Source organism: Scyliorhinus canicula, chromosome 16 (assembly GCF_902713615.1).
Source record: "Scyliorhinus canicula chromosome 16, sScyCan1.1, whole genome shotgun sequence".
In the NCBI taxonomy this organism is placed as follows: Eukaryota; Metazoa; Chordata; class Chondrichthyes; order Carcharhiniformes; family Scyliorhinidae; genus Scyliorhinus; species Scyliorhinus canicula.
The window spans coordinates 98,710,871-98,732,937 of record NC_052161.1 but is presented as its reverse complement, the minus strand read 5'-3'; the positions used below and the strand labels follow the sequence as shown (position 1 = coordinate 98,732,937).

At 47.8% G+C, this 22,067-nt stretch overlaps 1 long non-coding RNA gene across 1 annotated transcript in view; it reads right to left on the bottom strand.

The window, feature by feature from the left end:
* LOC119950633 overlaps nucleotides 1-17,980 on the bottom strand; it is a 64,693-nt gene extending 46,713 nt beyond the window's left edge. The window contains exon 1 of the long non-coding RNA XR_005457378.1: nucleotides 17,861-17,980. This is a non-coding gene — a long non-coding RNA (uncharacterized LOC119950633). The remainder of the gene's footprint in view (nucleotides 1-17,860) is intronic.
* Between the last annotated feature and the right edge of the window lie 4,087 nt (nucleotides 17,981-22,067).

Genomic DNA, 22,067 nt, shown 5'->3' with positions numbered 1-22,067 from the left:
CTGTTGTAACTCCGCCAATTTTCCTGAACTAAAAATATCCTCCTCATCCTCCACCTGTTCTTGTTCTTTTTCAACCATCTGATCAAAAATCGTTTCTGATAAATGCACTTCAACTTCATCTTCACTCTTTGATTTCTCCTCTTGTCTTAACCTGTGACTTTGCGACGTTGTTATAACACAATCCGGAAAACTCCCAGGATATTTGTCCTTCAACACTTCAGTTGTCTGATTTTCCACTGGCATATCAACCACAGTAGGCATCATTCCCACCTGCGATCCAGCTATACCATTACCCAAAATAAACTATTCCTGGACAAGCTAGTTTCTCTATTACTCTTACTACCACTTCACCACTCTTCACTGGACTTTCCATCCTTACCTTATATAATTGAACACTACTCCTCTCACCCTGAATTCCACATATTACCACCTTTTCTGGCAACATTCTTCCCAAACTACATAACTCCTCATCTCTTTCCATTAAAGATTGACTTGCTCCCGTATCTCTTAAAATTGTGACTTCTTTACCTGCTCCCCCTGATACACATGAGTAAACTTTACCCACACAAGTAAATTCTTTAAAAACATCTGGCACCTTCTTATCAATCACCTCTTGATCAGGCTGTACAATCTTTTGCACCTCGTTCGCTTCACTTGGGCTTTCCTTTCCCACTTACACAAACCCCACTGTTTTATCCTGTTTTACCACATCAGCCTTCCCAGTGCTTTTCTTCAACCACCAACACTGTGACTTTACATGGCCTAGTTTATTGCAGTGAAAACATTTGAAAATTTTCATGTATCTTCCACCCTCCTGGATTTCTTTTTTAATCTGAGGTACACTCTCCTTATTATCTCCCATCAGATCACCTTTATCTTTACCACTTGAGTATTTCTCATGTCCCCAGTTTCTAACCCTCACAGGCTAAAACTGATGTCGTAAACCAAACTTTGATTTATGAACAAGTTCATAATCATCTGCCATTTCTGCTGCTAATCTCACAGTTTTAACCCTCTGTTCTTCCACATAAACTCTCACTACATCAGGAATTGAATTTTTAAACTCCTTCAAAAGTATAATTTCACTGAGAGCTTCATGCGTTTGGTCTATTTTCAAAGCCCTTATCCACCTATCAAAATTACTCTGTTTGAGCTTTTCAAACTCCATGTATGTTTGATCAAATACTTTCCTTAAACCTTTGTCTGTAGGCTTCAGGCTCTAGTTCATATGCAGCTAAGATGGATTTTTTTCACCTCCTTATACGTCTCAGATACCTCCTCTGATAGTGATGCAGACACTTCACTAGCCCTACCTACCAGCTTTGTTTGGATCAGTAATACCCACATGTCCTGTGGCCATTTCATTTGTTTAGCTACCTTCTCAAATGAAATGAAAAAGGCTTCCACCTCCTTCTCGTCAAACCCTGGCAATGCTTGGACATATTTAAATAGATTCCCACCAAGCCTTCGACTTTGACGCTCTTTCTCACTATCCTCATCTCTATCATCCAACTGTATGTTTCCCTTTATGTCTGCCAATTTTAACTGACTGTCATGTTTCATGGCCATTTTCTGAAGTTCAAACTCTCTCTCTTTACCTTTTTCCCTGATCTGTATCTCCCTTTCTCTTTCTTTTTGTTCTGCTAGGGCTGTTCTTTCTTTTTGTCTTTCTTCTCTCTCCTTTTCTGTTTCCTCTCTCTCTCTTTCGTATTCAAGCTACTTTAATTTTTTCTCATGTTCCATTTGTTTAAGTTGTAACTGAATTTTTGTCATTTCCAATGAGTCAAACTGTATCTCAGGCAACTTTAAATGCTTTGCCACTGCCGTAATGTTTTCGCATTTTGTTAGGTAATGTTAACTGCAATGTTTTTCCCAAATCTATGTCTGCTTTCAGACTCTGTCAGTAAGGTGCTGCATGTGACCGTCTCCACCCCAAAAAACTTCTAAGCCTCTGAAAGAGCCATTGTCCACAACACACTCCCTACTTAAACTAAAATACCACAACTGAAAAGCAACCACAATATGCTCACCCCTCACTGTCTTTAAGTTCATTAAGCCAATCCAATAGATAGTCTTTTATCCCCCTCGAGCCCCCAATTTGTTATGGGCCAAGGTTTAGAGAACCCCAAAGTGTATCATGGAGTTCATCTGACCCACAACTTTTAATAGATTGTGGTATGGAGAGCATATGGCCCACTCTACAGGTATGGTACAGCAGAAATTGAAAAGTATTTTTTAAAGCAAAACAATGTTTATTCTATGAACTCAAGTTAACCTTTTAAAACATACAGTGAACATCTTAGCAACCATCAATTCAAATACAACCCCCAAAGTCATCCTTAATAACTTCCCAAACAACATCCAGAAGACAAAAGAAACACCTTTCAACAGAAGCACATTAGGTTTACATTCACTACTGAGAACATTTATAATTCTGAATTCACCAAATGATCAAAAGATAGTCTTTTCATGGCAGAGAGATCAACAGTACACCTGCTCTGTCTGGCTTCAGCTCCAACACTGAAAATGAAACTAAAACACACCCTGCAGCAAACAGCCTAAAACGAAAGTAAAAAGCTGACAGACAGCCCAGCGCCACACACACACTGACATCACTGCAGTAGTAAACACCCATTTCTTAAAGCTACTCTCACTACAGATATTTATTTATTTTATTTTTTTATAAAATAATTTTTATTGAAGAGATTTTTTTTTACAGGAAAATACTTACCCCCCCTAACCATAGACTATTACACAATATTCCCTCTTAACAGATATCCCCCCCCGCCCGACCCCCCGCGCGCGCTGTCCCTCCCCCCCTCCCCCCCCCCCAAAAAACAAACAAAGCAACAATTAACATCAAACATGAACTGCGAACAAATTTGTCCGCATTACAACCTTAAATAACCCACCACCCCCGTTGTTGCCACACCCCCCCCTCCCCCCCCCCCCCCCCGGGTTGCTGCTGCTGCGACCTCTGCACCCTATCTTTGAGCCAAAAAGTCGAGGAAAGGCTGCCACCGCCTGAAGAACCCTTGTACCGACCCTCTCAGGGCGAATTTGACCCTTTCCAACTGGATAAAGCTTGCCATGTCATTAATCCAAGTTTCCACGCTTGGAGGCCTCGCGTCCTTCCACTGTATCAGTATCCTTCTTCGTGCAACTAGGGACGCAAAGGCCAGTATTCCGGCCTCTCTCGCCTCCTGTACCCCCGGCTCCACCCCAACCCCAAAGATCGCAAGTCCCCATCCTGGTTTGACCCTGGATCCCACCACCCTCGCCACCGTCCTTGCCACCCCCTTCCAGAACTCCTCCAGTGCCGGACATGCCCAAAACATATGGACATGGTTCGCTGGACTTCCCGAACACCTGACACATCTGTCCTCACCCCCAAAGAACCGACTCATCCTTGTCCCCGTCATATGGGCTCTATGTAGCACCTTAAATTGAATGAGGCTAAGCCTCGCACACGAGGAGGACTACAGATATTTATATACACACCCATTTATAAACACCCATTTCTTTTTGTAAAAATAATTATTATTGAAAAATTTCGTATTTATATAACAACGAACCGCAATAAAATACCAACAATAACAATAATGATAACAGTCATAAATATTCGCCCATTTTCAAGAACAACAAAACATATTAACAGCAACTCAAATTAACACAATATTAAGTTAAATAACCATAGAAAAAATAGAAACAATAATAAAGAACACCCCCCTTGCCCCCCCCCCCCCCCACCCCCCCGGGTTGCTGCTGCTATTGACCAAGACACCTATCTTTGAGCCAGAAAGTCCAGAAAAGGCTGCCACCGTTTATAGAACCCTTGTATTGATCCTCAGGGTGAATTTGACCCTTTCCAGTTTGATAAACCCTGCCATGTCACTGATCCAGGTCTCCACACTTGGGGGCCTTGCATCCTTCCACTGCAGCAGGATCCTTCGTCGGGCTACAAGGGACGCAAAGGCCATGACACCGGCCTCTTTCGCCTCCTGCGCTCCCGGTTCCGCCGCAACCCCAAAGATCGCGAGTCCCCAACCTGGTTTGACCACGGATCCAACCACCCTCGACACCGTCCCTGCCACACCCTCCCAGAATTCTTCCAGTGCCAGGCATGCCCAGAACATATGGGCATGATTCGCTGGACTCCCCAAACACCTGGTGCACCTGTCTTCACCCCCAAAGAACCTGCTCATCCAAGTCACAGACATATGGGCCCGATGCAGCACCTTAAATTGGATGAGACTAAGCCTCGCCCATGAGTAGGAAGAGTTGACCCTCTCCAAGGCATCCGCCCAAGTCCCGTCCTCTATCTGCTCCCCTGGTTCCCCCTCCCATTTAGCCTTCAGCTCCTCCACTGACGACTCCTCCACCTCCTGCATTACCTTATAGATGTCAGACACCCTCCCCTCTCCGACCCACACCCCCGAAAGCACTCTGTCTATCGCCCCCCGTGAGGGCAGCAAAGGAAATTCCTCCACCTGTCATCTAGCAAACACCTTTACCTCCAAGTATCTGAACATGTTCCCTTGGAGGAGCCCAAATTTATCTTCCAGTTCCCCGAGGCACGCAAACCTCCCGCCAATAAACAGGTCCCTCAATTTACTGATGCCCACCCTTTGCCACCCCCTAAATCCCCCATCAGTGTTCCCCGGGATGAACCGATGATTTCCACCTAGTGGAGCCTCCATCAAGCCCCCTGTTTCCCCCCTATGCCGTCTCCACTGTCCTCAGATTCTCAGGGTCGCCGCCACCACCGGGCTCGTAGTATACCTCTTAGGAGAGAGCGGCAACGGCGCCATTACCAGGGCACCCAGGCTCATACATCTACAAGACGCCATCTCCATTCTTTTCCACGCCGCCCCCCCCCCTCCCCATCACCCATTTACGCACCATTGACACATTGGCCGCCCAATAGTACCCCAAAAGGTTGGGCAGCGCCAGCCCGCCTCTATCCCTCCCTCGCTCCAGGAAAATTCTCTTCCCTCTCAGAGTCCCATGTGCCCACACAAAGCTCAAAATACTGCTAGTCACCCTCCTAAAGAAGGCCCTGGGGATGAAGATGGGCAGGCACTGAAAGAGGAACAAGAACCTCGGAAGCACCGTCATTTTGACGGACTGCACCCTCCCCGCCCATGACAATGGCAGCATGTCCCACCTCTTGAACTCCTCCTCCAACTGATCTACAAGTCTGGTGAAATTATGCTTGTGAAGAGTCCCCCAGTCCCTGACCACCTGCACCCCCAGGTACCTAAAACTCTCCCCTGCCCTCCTAAGCGGGAGCCTACCAATTCCCTCCTCCTGGTCCCCAGGGTGCACCACAAACACCTCACTCTTGCCTAGATTTAGTTTATAGCCTGAAAAGGTCCCAAACTCAGCTAGCAGCTCCATCACCCCCGGCATCCCTCCCACCGGGTCCGCCACATACGGTAGCAGGTCATCGGCATACAACGACACCCTATGCTCCTCCCCACCCGCACCAAATCCTTCCACCTCCCTGAATCCCTCAACGCCATCGCCAACGGTTCGATTGCCAATGCAAACAACAAGGGGGACAGGGGGCAACCCTGCCTGGTCCCTCGGTAAAGCCGGAAGTACTGCAAGCTCCTCCCATTCGTGGCCACGCACGCCATCGGGGTCTCATATAGCAGCCTCACCCATCTAATGAACCCTTCACCAAATCCAAACCTCACCAACACCTCCCATAGGTACCCCCACTCCACTCTATCGAAGGCCTTCTCCGCATCCAGTGCCACCACTATCTCAGCCTTCCCCTCAATCGCCGGCATCATGATGACATTCAACAACCTCCGCACATTCATGTTCAGCTGCCTTCCCTTCACAAAACCTGGTCCTCGTGTACAACCCCTGGCACACAGTCCTCTATCCTGGTGGCCAGGATCTTTGCCAGCACTTTGGCATCCACATTAAGGAGAGATATGGGCCTGTATGAACCACATTGCTGGTGGTCCTTGTCCCTCTTTAAGATTAAAGAAATCAGCACCCGTGACATCGTCGGGGGCAAAGCCCCCCCTTCCCACGCCTCATTCAGTGTCCGCACCAGCAAGGAGCCCACTAGGTCCACAAACTTTTTATAAAACTCCACCGGGAACCCATCCGGCCCCGGCGCCTTCCCTGACTGCATCTGCCCGATCCCCTTAACCAGCTCCTCCAGCTCAATCGGCGCCCCCAACCCCTCCACCTTCTCCTCCTGCACCTTCGGGAAAGATAGCCCGTCGAGAAAACTCTCCATTCCCCTCCTCTCCCCCGTTGGCTCCGACCGGTACAGTTCCCCGCAAAAGTCCTTGAAGACCTCATTCATCTCTACCCACTTCCGCACCACATTCCCACTCTTATCTCTCATTCCAGCGATTTCCCTAGCCGCATCCCGCTTGCGGAGCTGATGAGCCAGCATCCTACTCGCCTTTTCACCATGTTCGTACACTGCCCCTTGTGCCTTCCTCCACTGTGCCTCCGCCTTTCTAGTGGTCAGCAAATCAAATTTAGCCTGTCGGCTGCGCCTCTCCCCCAACAATGCTTCCTCTGGTGCCTCCGCGTAACTCCTATCTACCTCCAGGATCTTCCCCACCAGTCTATCCGTCTCACTCCTCTCACTCCTCTCCCTGTGTGCCCGGATGGATATCAGCTCCCCACGAATCACTGCCTTCAGGGCTTCCCAGACCATCCCCACCCGGACCTCCCCCGTATCATTCACCTCGAGGTACCCCTCAATACTTGCCCAGACCCTCCTGCACACCTCCTCCTCCGCCAACAACCCCACATCCAACCGCCACAACGGACGTTGGTCCCGCACCTCCCCCATCTCCAACTCCATCCAATGCGGAGCGTGGTTGGAGATTGCAATGGCCGAATATTTGGCCTCCTCCTCTCTCGGAATCAGTCCCCTACTCACCACAAAGAAGTCTTTCCGAGAATAAACCCTATGTACATGGGAGAAGAAAGAGTACTCCCGTGCCCTCGGCCTCACAAATCTCCATGGGTCCACCCCTCCCATCTGGTCCATAAACCCCCTCAGCACCTTGGCCGCTGCCGGCCTCCTACCCGTCCTTGAACTGGACCGATCCAATGAAGGATCCAACACCATATTGAAGTCGCCCCCCATAATCAGACCTCCCGCCTCTAGATCCGGGACACGTCCCAGCATACACCTCATAAAGCCCGCATCATCCCAATTTGGGGCATACACAGTAGCAAGTACCACCTTCTCTCCCTGTAGCCTGCCGCTTACCATAACAAACCTACCCCCCTTACCCGCCACCACCTCAGATGCCTCAAACGACACATTTTTCCCCACCAGAATCGCCACTTCCCGGTTCTTCACATCCAGCCCGGAGTGGAAAACCTGCCCCACCCACCCCTTCCTCAAATGGACCTGGTCCGCCACCTTCAGGTGGGTCTCCTGAAGCATTGCCACATCTGCCTTTAGCCCCCTCAGATGAGCAAGTACCCTAAACCGCTTCACCGGCCCATTCAGTCCTCTCGCATTCCAGGTGACCAACCGGATCAGAGGGCGTCCCGCTCCCCTCCCCCATCGACTAGCCATAGCCCGTCGACTGCCCGCCCCAGGCCAGCACCCCCCGCCCGACCCAGTCCCTACAGCGACAACACCTCATCTCTGTCCCCCCAGCCCACACAAGCTCCTTCCTGACCCTGCCAGCAGCAACCCGGTATTCCCCTTTCCCCCCCTCCCTCCCCCCCCCCCAAGGCTAGGAACCCTCCTAGCCGCGAACCGTCCTCCATTGTACTTCCGTGGGTCAGCTAACTTCTGCTGACCCCGGAAACTCCCGCCAAAAACCCGACCCCTCCCAAAGTGGGATCAACCCCCATCCTGTCACTCCTCAAGGCACTGCTCCAGCGCGGGGAGGAACCAGTGTTAAGGCCCCCCCCCCCCACCCCCCGTCATCATCTCCAACCCCCAGCCCCGCAACGCGGGAAACCAGAAGAAAGTCCGCGCTTTCGCACTGCCCCACCACACCCTTCTGATGCAGCTCCCAAATACCAGCCCCACTCCATACCCCCAACCCTATACAGAATGCAACAAACCCCCCCAGCCCCCCCCCCGCAAAATACAAAACCCAAACAGTGCCCCCCAACAAAAACAGAACAACACTCCAATAAATAACCATATCAAAATTACAAAAGTACAGAAAAAAAACATAGCAACAGCAGAAACCATCAATAAAGCATTACAACCGACCCCGCAACCCCCAACCCCTAGTCCGAGTCCAGCTTCTCCATTCGCACGAAGGCCCACGCCTCCTCCGGGAAATCAAAATAATAATGCCTCTCCAGATAAGTTACCCACAAGCGCACAGGCTGCAACATTCCAAACTTTATTTTCTTCTTATAGAGCACCTCCTTCGTCCGATTAAACCCAGACCGCCGCTTAGCCTCCGCACTCCAATCCTGGTAGATCCGTACTACCCCATTCTCCCACTTGCTGCTCTTCACCTTCTTGGCCCAGCGCAGCACACACTCCCGATCACTGAACCGGTGGAACCTCACCAGCACCGCACGCGGGGGTTCATTCTCCTTAGGCCTCCTGGCCAGTACTCTGTGGGCTCTCTCCAGCTCCAGGGGCAGATGGAAAGATCCTGCCCCCACTAGCGAGTTCAGCATCGTGGCCACGTAGTTTATCAGATCCAACCCCTCCAGTCCCTTCGCAAGGCCCAAGATCCTCAGATTCTTCCGCCTCATGCAGTGATCAAGCTCCTCGAAGCGGCCATGCCACTTCTTATGGAGTGCCTCGTGCCCTTCCACCTTACTCACGAGGACCACGGCCTCCTCCTCATGTTCAGCGGCCTGCATCTGCAAAGCCTGGATGGCAGCACCCTGGGTTGTCCGAATCTCCGAAAGCCTTTTATTCGTTTCCTGCAGTGAGCTCAGCACCTCAGCCTTAAAGCCTGCAAAACAGCGCAGGAGAGCAGTTTGCTGCTCCTGCGCCCACAGCCTCCACTCCTCTGGTGCTCCGCCGGCCACCATCTTGGAATCCTTCCCCCGTTTTTTCTGGGGAGCTGCTGCCGTTTTTTCCCCTTTTCCACTCCAAGTTCGAGTCATGAAATGCGGAGGAAGTCGATCAGCACACCTTCTCCCATCGGGAGGCGTCGAAAAAAATCCGTTTTGGGCTCTAAAAAGAGCCGAAAAGTCCGTTTGAATCAGGAGCTCCCACATGTGCAGCTCCCTACGTCATCGCTGCCACCGGAAGTCATAAACACCCATTTCTTAAAGGTACTCTCACATGACAACCTTTTGCAACAAGCACCAGGGGCTTTGCTCAGTTAGTTAGACTGTCCTTTAACAGTGTCAGAGCCAATGTAGTAACAGTTGTAATGTCGGAAATGTGGCTGCCAATTTCCGCACAGCAAGCTCCCACATGCAGAAATTTGATCGTGGCCATCTGCTTTTGTGACATTGGTTGCGGGGTAAATATTGGCCTTGGTGGCAAGGAAAGCTGCCTGCTCTTCTTCAAAATAGTGTATGGGATCTTCCGTGTCCACCTGGGAGGACAGGCAGAGCCCAGCTTTAACATCTCACCAGACTGTGCAGCACTCTCTCAGTGCCCCACCACTAGTTACAGTCTGCGTTTAATTCTGCTAAGTGGGACTTCAATCCACTACCTCCTCATTCAGAGGCTGGAATATGCAGTAAGGTTGTTTGGTATCTCGTGAAGTCTGGATGTTTGTTTTGTTGAATGTAGACCATTTATTGTTAATCCATACCATTAATCCATAACTGTATACATCTTCAAGATACTGCCCTGTGAGCGTGTTGTCTCCATGCTAGCCCCTTCCAAACTCAACTTGACGTACAGACGACCATCATGTTACTCTACATCATACTCCGTGCAATATTGTTCTCCAATCCCAAATTTACTTTTGCTCGGCCCGAGCACCCTAGAACAAAAGAATACGAACAACCAAGACCTGATTGATACCTGTGACTCTCCAAATAACGTGCAACACATCCCTATTCAACAATGTGACTTGCTCGGAGGTAGGGGATGAGCTACAATTACAAAGGCCACCCAACAGTTACTGAAGAATTTTGCTTTGTTTGTTCCGAGCCTGTAGTTCGCCCACCACAGATGAGGAATCCTCCATCCCTCTGACCGTATAAACTAGTCTATGCCATTTTCACAAGGCTAAGACAAGACCCAAAGCATTTCTTCCCGTTCCCACATCATTGTTCTTCACACGCACAGTTTTTTATTTGTTAGCCCACTTGCACAATATGTAAATGACTCAACGGTGCAATATAAACACTGCCTTCCTGAAACAAGTGAATGCATGGTATTCCGATCCCAGACCAGACCACAACAATGGCTTGGATACTGTACAGAAAACCCAATATTTTATTTTAATTTTGTAAGACTGTGAGGAAAGGATACCTCGCTTCAGAAGTGATTGCACAAAGAAATAGGGATTGAAAACACATTTTATGACCAGCAGTATTAAAATATCTTTAACATCACGCTAGAAAACAGTTTACAATTACCGTTAAAACACTGCCACGCAATACAGTGAATACAATACCCTTAACTGCTATCTTTCTTGCCACTCAAACAATAAGAAAACACCATCTCAGATCTCAATCCACTGTTAAAATATCTTTAGCACTCAGGATTACTTGCTTTACAGAGATGTTCCTTAAGAAAGAGAGATCTAGAGTGGCACATGGCACAGTGGTTAGCACTGTAACTACGTTGCTGAGGATCCGGGTTCGAATCCCGGCCCCGGGTCACTGTCCGTGTGGAGTTTGCACATTCTCCCCGTGTCAGCATGGGTTTCACCCCCCACAACCCAAAGATGTGCATGTTAGGTAGATTGGCCACACTAAATTGCCCCTTAATTGGAAAGAAATGAATTGGGTACAATAAAAAAAAAAAATTTTAAACAACAAAAAAAGAGATCTTGTGCCATGTTTTAAAGGAAAGACCTGAAGCCTGTCAGAACTGTGCAGATACTCTAGCTGCATTCCTTCCAAAGCAGTTTTAGCTGGTTTGTTCACCTTTCCAGCCACACTATTCCCCTGTCTACAGACATTTCATTTAACTGAACTGCAGAGAGCAACATTTTGACTTCTGTTCACGGCTTCATCTAATTCACAACTTAACTGCTTTCTGCAAAATGCCTGATAACGTAGCTCCACCCAGTAACGACATCATCAAACCAAGCTGAAATCAAATTAACTCCACATGAAATTCCCCTTAATACAAGTTTTTTAACGATGGTTTAATTGCACCCCAAACTCCCAAGTCCTTTGTTATCCTTCAAACTAGGATTTCTTTGAAAACATGACCGCAGCAGTCACACACACACTAACCCAGGCTTTTAAACCTTACTGCACCATTCCTACATTCATCACAGTGACTGTTGTTCCCATCCACCTTCCACTTAACCCAAATTAATACCATTTGGAACAGAAGGCAAGAATTGAGAGACCTGGCCACATTTGTACACAAGTCCTTGAAAGTAGCACGACATGTCGAGAAGGTTAATAAAACAGCGAAAGGATTATTTAGTTTTATAAATAGCAGCACCGTTTACAGAGAAGTTATGTTAAGGCAAGGAAGTGAGATTAATACTTTTATAGAACACTGGTTTAATTCACTAGGGTTTTGTCACCAATTCCAAGCACCACAATTTAGGAAGGATGCCGAGAGCTTGGAGAGGGCACACATGAGATTTATTCAGACATATTCGTTCCACAGAATGAACTTCAGAATGGGACCATGGATGAGAGATCTCAATGAGAGCAACTTTCCCACTAAGCTGAATGCAAATAGAGTCAAGAAAATAAAAGATATAGTTCCTGGCCCCACCAGAAAAGAAATATAAAGAAAAACGTCCCTGCACTTTGATAGCAATTTTCATAACCATTGGACATCTCAAAGCACTTCACTGTCAATTAAATATTTGAGCATTGCTGAAAAAAAGAGACATGGCATCAAAGTTTTCATGTTGCACTCATCAGTATAGCTTGCAAGAATTCCCAACGGTGACAGAGGAACAACAATTTATGCTACATGGAAAGAAAGTGCTGGTTGGTTGCCTGGTGAGCTCTGATTGGCGTTGCATGCTGCATTTCCCATGGCAACGACTCCACCAATCAGCACTGCCTCAGTGCTGCATGGAAATGCTAACCCCGGAGTGGGACTTGCACCAGAAACTTTGTGATGCTGAGGAGAGAGTGCTCCCAACTGATCCCACAGCTGCTGCACCACCTTTCCAAGGGAAATTAGGGACAGGTAGCAAACGCTGACCTAGCCAGCGACGCCCACCACCTGCAAACAAATAAAAATAAAGACCGTGTCTGCACCTCACCACTAATTGCATTCTGCTCCTTGGCCACAGGCTGAATAGGACTGTTCACAGCCTCAATGTCCTTTTGAACTCCTCTGTCACCAAGTCTGCTCTCTGTGACATTGACAAACTGATCAAAATGGGTGAGAATGCCAAACATTTTGCAGGCCTGTATCAGCTTTCGATTTTCAAATTATTGGCGACTGATTTATTTTGGAATGCACAGCAAGTCTCCAGGAATGAACAACCATGTGATACTCCTCTCAGGCCAGCCAGCCATTCATGGTTTTCAAATTGCACCTTTTACAGAGCCAAATGTCCCAAGGTGCTTCACTTCAGCGTCACTGGGGAAAATCTAATCTGAGCCAAGGAGATGAGAGGGCCGAAGATTTGACCGAAGAGACATGTTTAGGGGTCAAGGTGAATGAAATTGGGAGTCAGAAAGACTCAGGCCGGGACTGCCAGAGCTATTGAAAGAAAGGCCACTGACGGTGGAGCGGTCAAGACATTTTAATGTAAGAGACCGCAACTGGTGGAGCACTGAAAACTGGAGAGGGCTGTAGGCCTGGAGGGGTAGGGAGGGCTAAGGCCATGAAAGAATTTAAAGGATGAGAATTTTAAAATCGACTTTCTTTTCGGCGAACCAGGAGCCAACGTGTGCACCAGGAGGTGATGGGCGAACGGGACCTGGGTCTTTTGCATTAGGGCAGCAGAATTTATGGGATGTGAGAGCCCGGCCAGGATGGCTTTCGAATAGTCGAGCCCAGATCTGAAACAAGGCAGCAATGAAGTTATCAGAAGCAGGTGATTTGAGGCAGACATGAAGAGGACCCAGTCAGACTGAGTCCCTGGCTTTATCACAGTCCCCTACCCAATATCAAGATTCCACGTTGGCCATGTTGGCATGCAGTCTCTGTCTATTCCCTGACTGAGGCAGAACCTGGGAATGCAGGAGGAGGAATTGACAGCAATCATCGGAGGAGTTGACTAAAGGAGTACGACTGTATAATCAAAAGGGTAGTTGAATGAATGTAAAAGTTGCATTTGAGGTCTGTATGTGATGTCATTTATTTACTGAGAATAAATCAGGTCATATTTATCTGGTGGCAAATGATTCCCCCTCTATAAATATATACTCTAATAAGTAGAACGACATAGGCCTATCAGAAAGTCAGAATTGATTTTGGTGAAGATTGTGGGACAGGAACAGTTATGCATTCAGCCAAAGACATTTAGAATTATAACTACATGAACTGTTAAGCATGGATCATTTATTATCTTCACCTACCCGACTCCCTCTGCTGGTACATTTATGTATAGTAGCCTCATGTGACTAAAACTCACAATACAGTATAATTTTCAATACACTACAATATGTTCACTTTGTAAGGTTATGACTCTGTAACATTTAGCGTTCAACATTTAGAGTGTATAGCACACAGCGATGTGGCAGAAATGTATAGGACATCTTCAAAGCCAATGGACTGAGGTTTAGCAGTGTCCTGTTTTGCGACAGTTTGACAAACAATGGTAATTCATGCACGCGATTATTCCAGTTATTGCAATGATTCACAATCAAATAGATTCACAGAGAAATCAATTCAGAATGCCAGGGACTTTAACAAGTCATGGGACAGTGGAAATGATGGTTACAAGAGGCACCTTGTTCAGCAGGCCAAAGATCCTAGTGGAAAGCAGACTACTTAATCACGAGAAAAAAATCCATCTCTAAGTTGTAAATAGAGGCTTCTATATATGCACTGATGAACACTTTTCACTCACTCTTATTCAAAGTGTTTTTCTTTTAGAATGCATTGCAGGATTGTTCACAGTTTGAAGAACATTCTAACAACAAAACCGAGGTGAATATGGTAAATCTGGAATTGGTAGAGCTAGAGAATTCGCCTGGAGATTGTAATAATTTGTCTGGGAGGACAGAGATCTATTTGGACATCAGTGTGGGGCTCCGACCTTATAAGCAGTCCAGCATGTACCAGGGAAGGACAAGGCAGGAACTTCTGTTTCAAGTGATGATGTTAATTTACTAGTCATCAAAATCTTAAGAAATTTAAAGAAATGTCTTACTCAAGCAGGCTAGTGGCTCAGTGGATACCGGCCACTGCCTCTGAGCTGGAAGCTCCAGGTTCGAGTCCCACCTCAGGATCTGATGGCCAAGGTAATGTGCGTTACGAACACGATCAAACAGGTTGACAACTTGAAAGTCCTTCCAAACATGCTGGTGGAAAGAGCGGGTGAGACTCCTGGTCAGCCACGCTTGCTGTTAAATGGCGCCCCTCAAGCAATAAACCCATAGCAACAAACTAGTGACCTGTTCCAGGAATTAATAGCCATGGAAACAGATGAATATCTGCCTTATTGCACGACTATATGTGGGAAGAGAATTGAAAAGTCTAACTCAATCCATGCGATCCAAGAGGTTGAGTTTCAAGGTGGGTTGGCAGTACAGGTGCTGAAATTGGTCTTTAGGCTGTGGACAAGAGGAAGGCCATGGTCTCTGCGTCTGATTGCTAACCAGAGGCTCTTGGAGCACATGTGGAAATTATGAAATAAATGTGGACCAGGCAGGGGTCCAGCTGCGAAGTTTCTCAGGCTCAGACACCACATAGCCAGCACCTATTCTGCCTATGCCCAGAGAGAACAAGATAGCGGAAACAACCAGTGCCCTGGATGACTCAGCACCTTCAGTACTTGTCTGTCAGTCCCACGTCTCCATTGTAGAAATGTCTGGGTGGCTGAACTGTGCAGCAATCAGTCTAGAATGTTCAGCGTGCCTGAGAGAAGAACAATTCACCCAGAAAATCCCAACACAGAAACAGGCGATTGGGGTCAACCTGGCAATAATAATCACTTATTGTCACAAGTAGGCTTCAATGAAGTTACTGTGAAAAATCGCCACATTCCGCCGCCTTTGCGGGAGGTCGACACGGGAATTGAACCCGTGCTGCTGCCTTGTTCTGCATTACAAGCCATCTGTTTAGCCCACTGTGCTAAACCAGCCCATATGCCAAACCAGCCCCTATCGAAGTTCCTCCCCCACACAAGCATCCTCTGTGCCCACCCTGATCCCTTTCTCTCTCCACAGATGCTTCCAGACCTGCGCTAAGCCAGTATTCTATTTTTCCAGTATTTGCATTATTTTGCTTTTGCACTTCAAAGCCTCCTACTGAAGGCTCCTGCAAAGGATTCTGCCCACATTCCTCTCTGCGCTGTCTTTATGAACTCGTTTAATTTAGACAGGTTGAAATGCAGAGGAATTCAGTGACTAGTCAGCAATGACAGCGGCTCCCTGAATGCGTCTGAAAGAACAGACACAAAGATGTTCAGTAGTAACACTGACAGCACCCACACCATTACACCCTTCACTTACCCCCTTCTCACACACAGACTATCCCCTGCTTCAGCACAACAGCCAAATTCTCCAAACAAACTTCTCACTGACACACAAAACTCTTTCCTGCAGGCGAAGGTTGCCAATGGCTCCTGGTAAACAGAGGAGGGGTGGTGGTGGTGGGGGGGGGGGGGGGGTTCAGACAGGTTTAATGTTGGTAGGATGTTTTCTCTAATGGGAGAGTGCAGGACCAGAGGGCACGGTTGCAGAATAAGGGGGTGCTCATTGAAGACAGATTTGAGGAAGAATTTCTTCTCTCAAAGAGCGATGAACCTTTGGAATTCTTTACCCCAGGCAGCTGTGGAGGCTGAATCCTCGAACATTTTCAAGGCTGAGATCGATAGGTTTTTAATCAGGAGGAAATTACGGGTTACGGAGGGAAGGCAGGTCAGTGGGCTTAGCGAGTGTTAGATCAGCCATGATCTTATTAAATGGCGAAGTAGGCTCGAAGGGCTGAATGGCCTACCCCTATTCCTATTTCTTATTGGTATTTGGCTGTAACGACTGGAGGGAGAGGCTGCCTGCTCACCTGTTATAATAAAGAGGAGCAGAGCGGAGGCCACAGCTGCTGGCAATGCAGGAGGAAACACCACACAGGGTTTCTTCACAGCTTCCCCTCTTTGTCCCAATTCACTGTCCCTCAACCACACCATCTGCCTGACAAACTGCAGATGCTCTCAACACCTATGTCTTTTCAATCTCCGAGAATGCTGCCACCCCAAGGTCAATGGCAGGGAGGAGGTATAAGTAGTGGGTGCCACTTCACTCAATCACGTCGCTCGGAAAAATCAGTCTGGTACAGTCTTACTTTAAAGGCCTGGTTAGAAGGTGATGTGGAGATGCCAGCGTTGGACTGGGATCGGCACAGTAAGAAGTCTTACAACACCAGGTTAAAGTCCAACAGGTTTGTTTGGAATCACTAGCTTTCGGAGCACAGCGCCTTCATCAGGTGACTCACCCGCTGAATGAGAAACGGTAGACAAATAATGTACAGCAAGGTCCCATTGACATCAATGTGGTTATGAACCGATAAGCTGCTTTTTAGTGAGGGTAGTTATTGGCCAGATGCTAATATCAAGTAATAATAATCTTTATTGTCACAAGTAGGCTTACATTAACACTGCAATTATGTTACTGTGAAAACCCCCAAGTCGCCACATTCCGGCGCCTGTTCGGGTACACAGAGGGAGAATTCAGAATGTCCAATTCACCTAACAGCACATCTTTTGGGACTTGTGGGAGGAGACTGGAGCATCCGGAGGAAACCCACGCAGACACAGGGAGAACGTGCAGACTCTGCACAGACAGTGACCCAAGCCAGGAATCGAACCTGGGACCCAGGCGCTGTGAAGCAGCAGTGCCACCCACTGTGCTACCATGCTGCACTATGTGCTACCATGCTGCCCTGTTGGTATATGATGGAGGAATAATACAGCAGCTTGTCTTTTACCTTCAGCAACTTTATTCTGCATCCAGCTCCTTACGGTTCCCCCATCCCAACTGTTCCAGCTGTGTCAAAAGAGTTATACTCTTTTGGTGGTTGAGCTAATAACCATTCTTTATTAAGGAAATGAGCTTAACAATGTAATTGCCAAAGCACACACTTGCTGATACACTGACACATTAACACCCTGTTCTTGTTTGAATAGTGCCTTGGGTTTTTTGTGCTGAAAGGGCAAACAGGGTAAAACATTTGATCTGAAAGATGGCAGCCCATCAGTATGCTCAATTCTACACATCGTAACATTCTCCTTCTGTCATACCAATTTCCTGGCAATAAAAAGCATGCATTGGGAAACTATGTGCTTTCAGTGTGGATGAACGTCTGTGAGTTTATCAATGTCATTATGATAACCGGCTTGTTTGGTTCACATCCCAACGTTTTACATAAATGGGTCACGGCAAAGATAGAGAGCCAGGCTCATTCCACAAAGCACAAGATCTTGTGACGATTTCTGCACAAGTTAGTCTCAGGGATGAGACCTTCAGCCAAAGGGGATTCAGAGTGTGTGGTATCGCGCAAAAGGCTTGTTCTCAAGTGTACCATTGTTTGGAATTTTTGCCCACAGCGCAGGATCGAAATTTTTTTAAGGAACAACAGGTTGAACTGATGCCTTACCTGCAACCTGCAGCCACTCTGAGGACAGCCACTTCAAAGGAAAGGCAATCGACAATGTAAGTAGCGAGTGATTGCACCAACGTAAGTGTTAAAAAGCATCAGGCAAGAAGTAAGGGCTGTTGCTCCAGCTGAAATCTAAGCTGATTGATGTCACAATATCCTATGTTTTCAGTAAGAATCAGACTTGTTGGTGACATCAACGAATGATGCCATGACAACAGTGACTAAGTAATTCCAAAGTTCCAGTGATACAAACTAACTACAGTAAATAGGGAGGGGTCCTTCACATCGAGACACGAACCCGCCCACCCAACACAAACATACACCCACATACCAATGCCATGTAACATTTGCGCCACACAAGTGCCAGGCAGTGACCAGCTCCAATAAGAGATAATCCAACCATCACCCCTTGGCATTCAATGGCATTACCATCGCTGAATTCCCTCATGAAAGATGTCTGGGAGATGTTTACCATTGACCAGAAACTGAGGGTTTGAAAGGGTAGATGCTGCAGAATTGTTTCCCATAACGGGGAGGTCGAGGGTTTAGGGGTTAGAGCCTCTGCATAAGGACTGAGATGAAGAAATGTTTCTTCACCAGGAACGTTGTGAATCTTTGGAATTCCTCAATGGACTGTGGCTCAACTAACAAGTATATTCAGGACTGAGATCGATATTAAAGGAATTATTGGCCACCAAGGGAACCAATAGGATGGGACAAGACGACGAAGGTGATGTAGGAGTTCAGCCATGTTTTTGTTGATTATTGCAACAGACACCATTTACTTTCCTAATTACTTTCCATATCTGCATGTCAACTTTGTGCTCCATAGAAATATAGGGGCACAGGAACAGGAGTAGGCCATTCAGCCCTTCAAGCATGTCCCACCATTCAATGAGATTATGGCTGATCTGTGACCTAACTCCATATATCTGCCTTTGGCCACGTATTCCTTAATATCTATGCTTAACAAAAATCTATCTAGCTGAGATTTAAAATTAACAACTGGTCCAGCTTCAACTGCTGTTTGTAGGAGCGGGTTCCAAACCTTTTGAGTGAATAGGTTCTTCCTAACATCTCTCCTGAACGGACTAGCCATAATTTATAGACCATGCCGACCTAGTTTTAGAATCTCCAACCAGTGAAAATAGTTTACATTTATCTACCCTGTATTTCCCTGTTAATATCTTGAATACTGTGATCAGATCACCCCTCAACCTTCTAAATGTTAGCAAAAACAGGTCTAATTTGTGTAATTTCCTCGTAACTCGACTCCTGCAGTCCAGGTATCATTTTTGTAAACCTACGTTGCACTCCCTCCAAGGTCAAAATATCCTTCCTGAGGTGAGCACGTAACTGCTCACGGCATTCCAAATCAGGGAGCAAGGATCCCAAAATCCCTCAGAATATCAACATTTACTACTTTCTCACCTTCTGACTAATATTCTGGTTTTCCATCCTTCTTGCCAAATGGATAATTTGACATTTATCTACGTCATACTCCACTTTCTTGTCTTATCACTCACCCATGTGTTTCCCTTTGTAACCTGATTGCATCTTCCTCCGCTGAACAACCTCCTATCCACCTTGCTGATGAGATTACCGCCAGACTTGTGGTGAAGACGAGGCAGAATGCATAGAGTTCAGGGGAATCATGTTGAAACCCATATTTAACTTGTTGATTGGACGTGGGGAAATGGGGGGGGGGGGGGTGAGGGGGTGGTGCTGCTAGTTAGACATACCAAATTTGCAATATGACTTATTTTTGTTATTCGCTCATGGGATGTGGGCATCGATGGCTGGGCCAGCATTTATTGCCCGTCCCTGAGGGTGTTTAAGAGTCAACGGCATTGCTGTGGGCCAGACCAGGTAAGGACGGCAGATTTCCTTCCTTAAAGGAGCATTAGTGAACCAGACGTGCTTTTACGGCAATCAACAATGGTTTCATGGTCTGTGGTGGTATGATTTGCATAGCTGTCTGCCATTGGTGCAGAACACCGGCTTACCATTGGCCCTGGTCGGTCATATGCCTCTCGACCGATTGGTTAAGACCAGTCATGTGACAGCTCTCCGATTGGTCGAGAGGCTGAGTTAACCACGCCTCCATACCGAGGTATAAATAGTCAGAACGCCCGGCGGTCATCCATTTACTGTAGTTGACCGCAGGGCTAAGTTCTAGCTTATTAAAGCCTAACTTTTGTATAGCAACTCGTCTCTTGTGCAATTGATGGCTCATCATGGTCTTCGTTAGAATTTTAATTCCATGTCGTGGTGAGATTCGAACCCAGGTCTGTGGATCACTCACCCACCGACAATACCACTACACCACCACCTCCCCTTCTCTTACTGTAGCTATCAGACCAGGTTGAAAACCACACAACACAAACATTTTCTTCTCTTTACAGTTGGAACCTAGGCCTGTAAGATTATTTCACAACAATATTATTCATCCCGTCTGAATAATTACTAGAGCTCTTGTTCAAATTCATATATTCAAAACTTTACAGAATGCAAAGTAACATCACTGTATTACTAAGAAATGGTCACCCTGTAACATAAGAAGCTTTATGGCTGGAGTAATCCAGGAGACACGAAGAGGAAGGTTCAAACAGATTTATTCTAAACTCAAAAGTAAAACCCCACCTGAGGCACGCGACACAAATGTCCCAGCCCGGGACTCCCAGTCCGGGTCTGGGAATCCCAGCTGGGTGGGCCTCCGCATGTTACCATGGCAACGCGCAGTGTGCAGTCAGTTTGTGCTGCCAAAATGATGAACAATGAATGTTTCCGACCTGACATATTGGGAAGGTAAAACATATTGTAATCAATGAGGAGCCCGGAAAAGGTGAGTGGAAAGTAGCTTATTTCCTACTCACAGCTAGGAAATACAGCAACTAAGCAAAATCCAAGTGTCAGGTGGGACCATCCTGAGTCCTGTGAGGGTTATAACAAAACAAGAGTCGTCTTTTCCTCATGCTTCAAGCAGGTAGGGCGGAATTCTCCGCTCCCGGGAAAAATCGGGAGGGTCGTCGTGAACTCGGTCGAGTTTCACGACGGCCTCGGAGGCCGCTCCTCGCCCCCTATTCTCCCCTTCCGTCAGGGCTAGGAGCGGCGCTCCGTAACTCTCAGCTGCGAGGGCGTCGCGGCAAGAATGACGCGGCCGGCGCACCTAATGACGTCAGCCGCGCATGCGCAGGTTGGCCGGCTTCAACCCGCACATGCGCGGCTGATGTCATGACGCTGACGGCACGAACCCGCGCATGCGCGGTGGCCGTCGTTCCCCTCAGTCGCCCCGCAAGATGTGGCGGGGAGGGGAAATAGTGCGTCCGATTTGGACGTCGGCCCAACGATCAGTGGGCACCGATCGTGGGCCTGTCCTTGCTAGGCCACCTACAAGCCCCAAACGGGCTTCTCACTCCCGTTTCACGACGGCAGCGACCGGTTGTGTTTGCCGCCGTCGTGAAACGGCCGCGAACAGCAGGCCGCTCGGCCCATCCGGGTCGGAGAATCGCCGTTCGCTGTGAAAAACGGCGAGCGGCGATTCTTCTGAGCGGGGGGGGGGGGGGGGGAGAATCGCGGGGGGGGCGCCAGGGGGGCATGAAATTTGTCGGTTCTCCCGCGATTCTCCCACCCGGCGTGGGAGCGGAGAATCGCGCCCTGGGAATTTGCATATGTACGTTAGAGGAAAGAAGTTAGTTTGACCTCTGCACTCCAACACTGGTTCACGCAAGGCAGCCATCGCCGCCTCTGAGAAATGAGGCTGAGGCACTGTCTGCGGGTATGTAACTGATCTGGAAGCAGGGACAGCTTATTCCGCTTACATGTTGAAGGAGTTGACCGCTGACCCTCACCCGATTGTCCTACCCCTACCACCTGATCATAGACACATATCCCGAGGGGGACTCTCCAATGTAATTAAGGGGCCGGGCACCAATCTGTGTATTGTCCCAAATGCCAACACTGGGGAGCTGCATTCAGGGTGGCACATTGGTTAGCACAGTTGCTTCACAGCGCCAGGGATCCGGGTTCAATTCCGGCCTCGGGTGACTGTATGGTGATTTTACGTTCTCCCTGAGTCTGTAAGGGTTTCGTCCGGGTGCTCCGGTTTCCTCCCACAGTTCAAAAGCAACCAAAAAGAAAATGCTGCAAAATTTGGTTTCCGATTTCAGCATCCGCAGTAATTTGCTTTTATCAAAGATGTTCA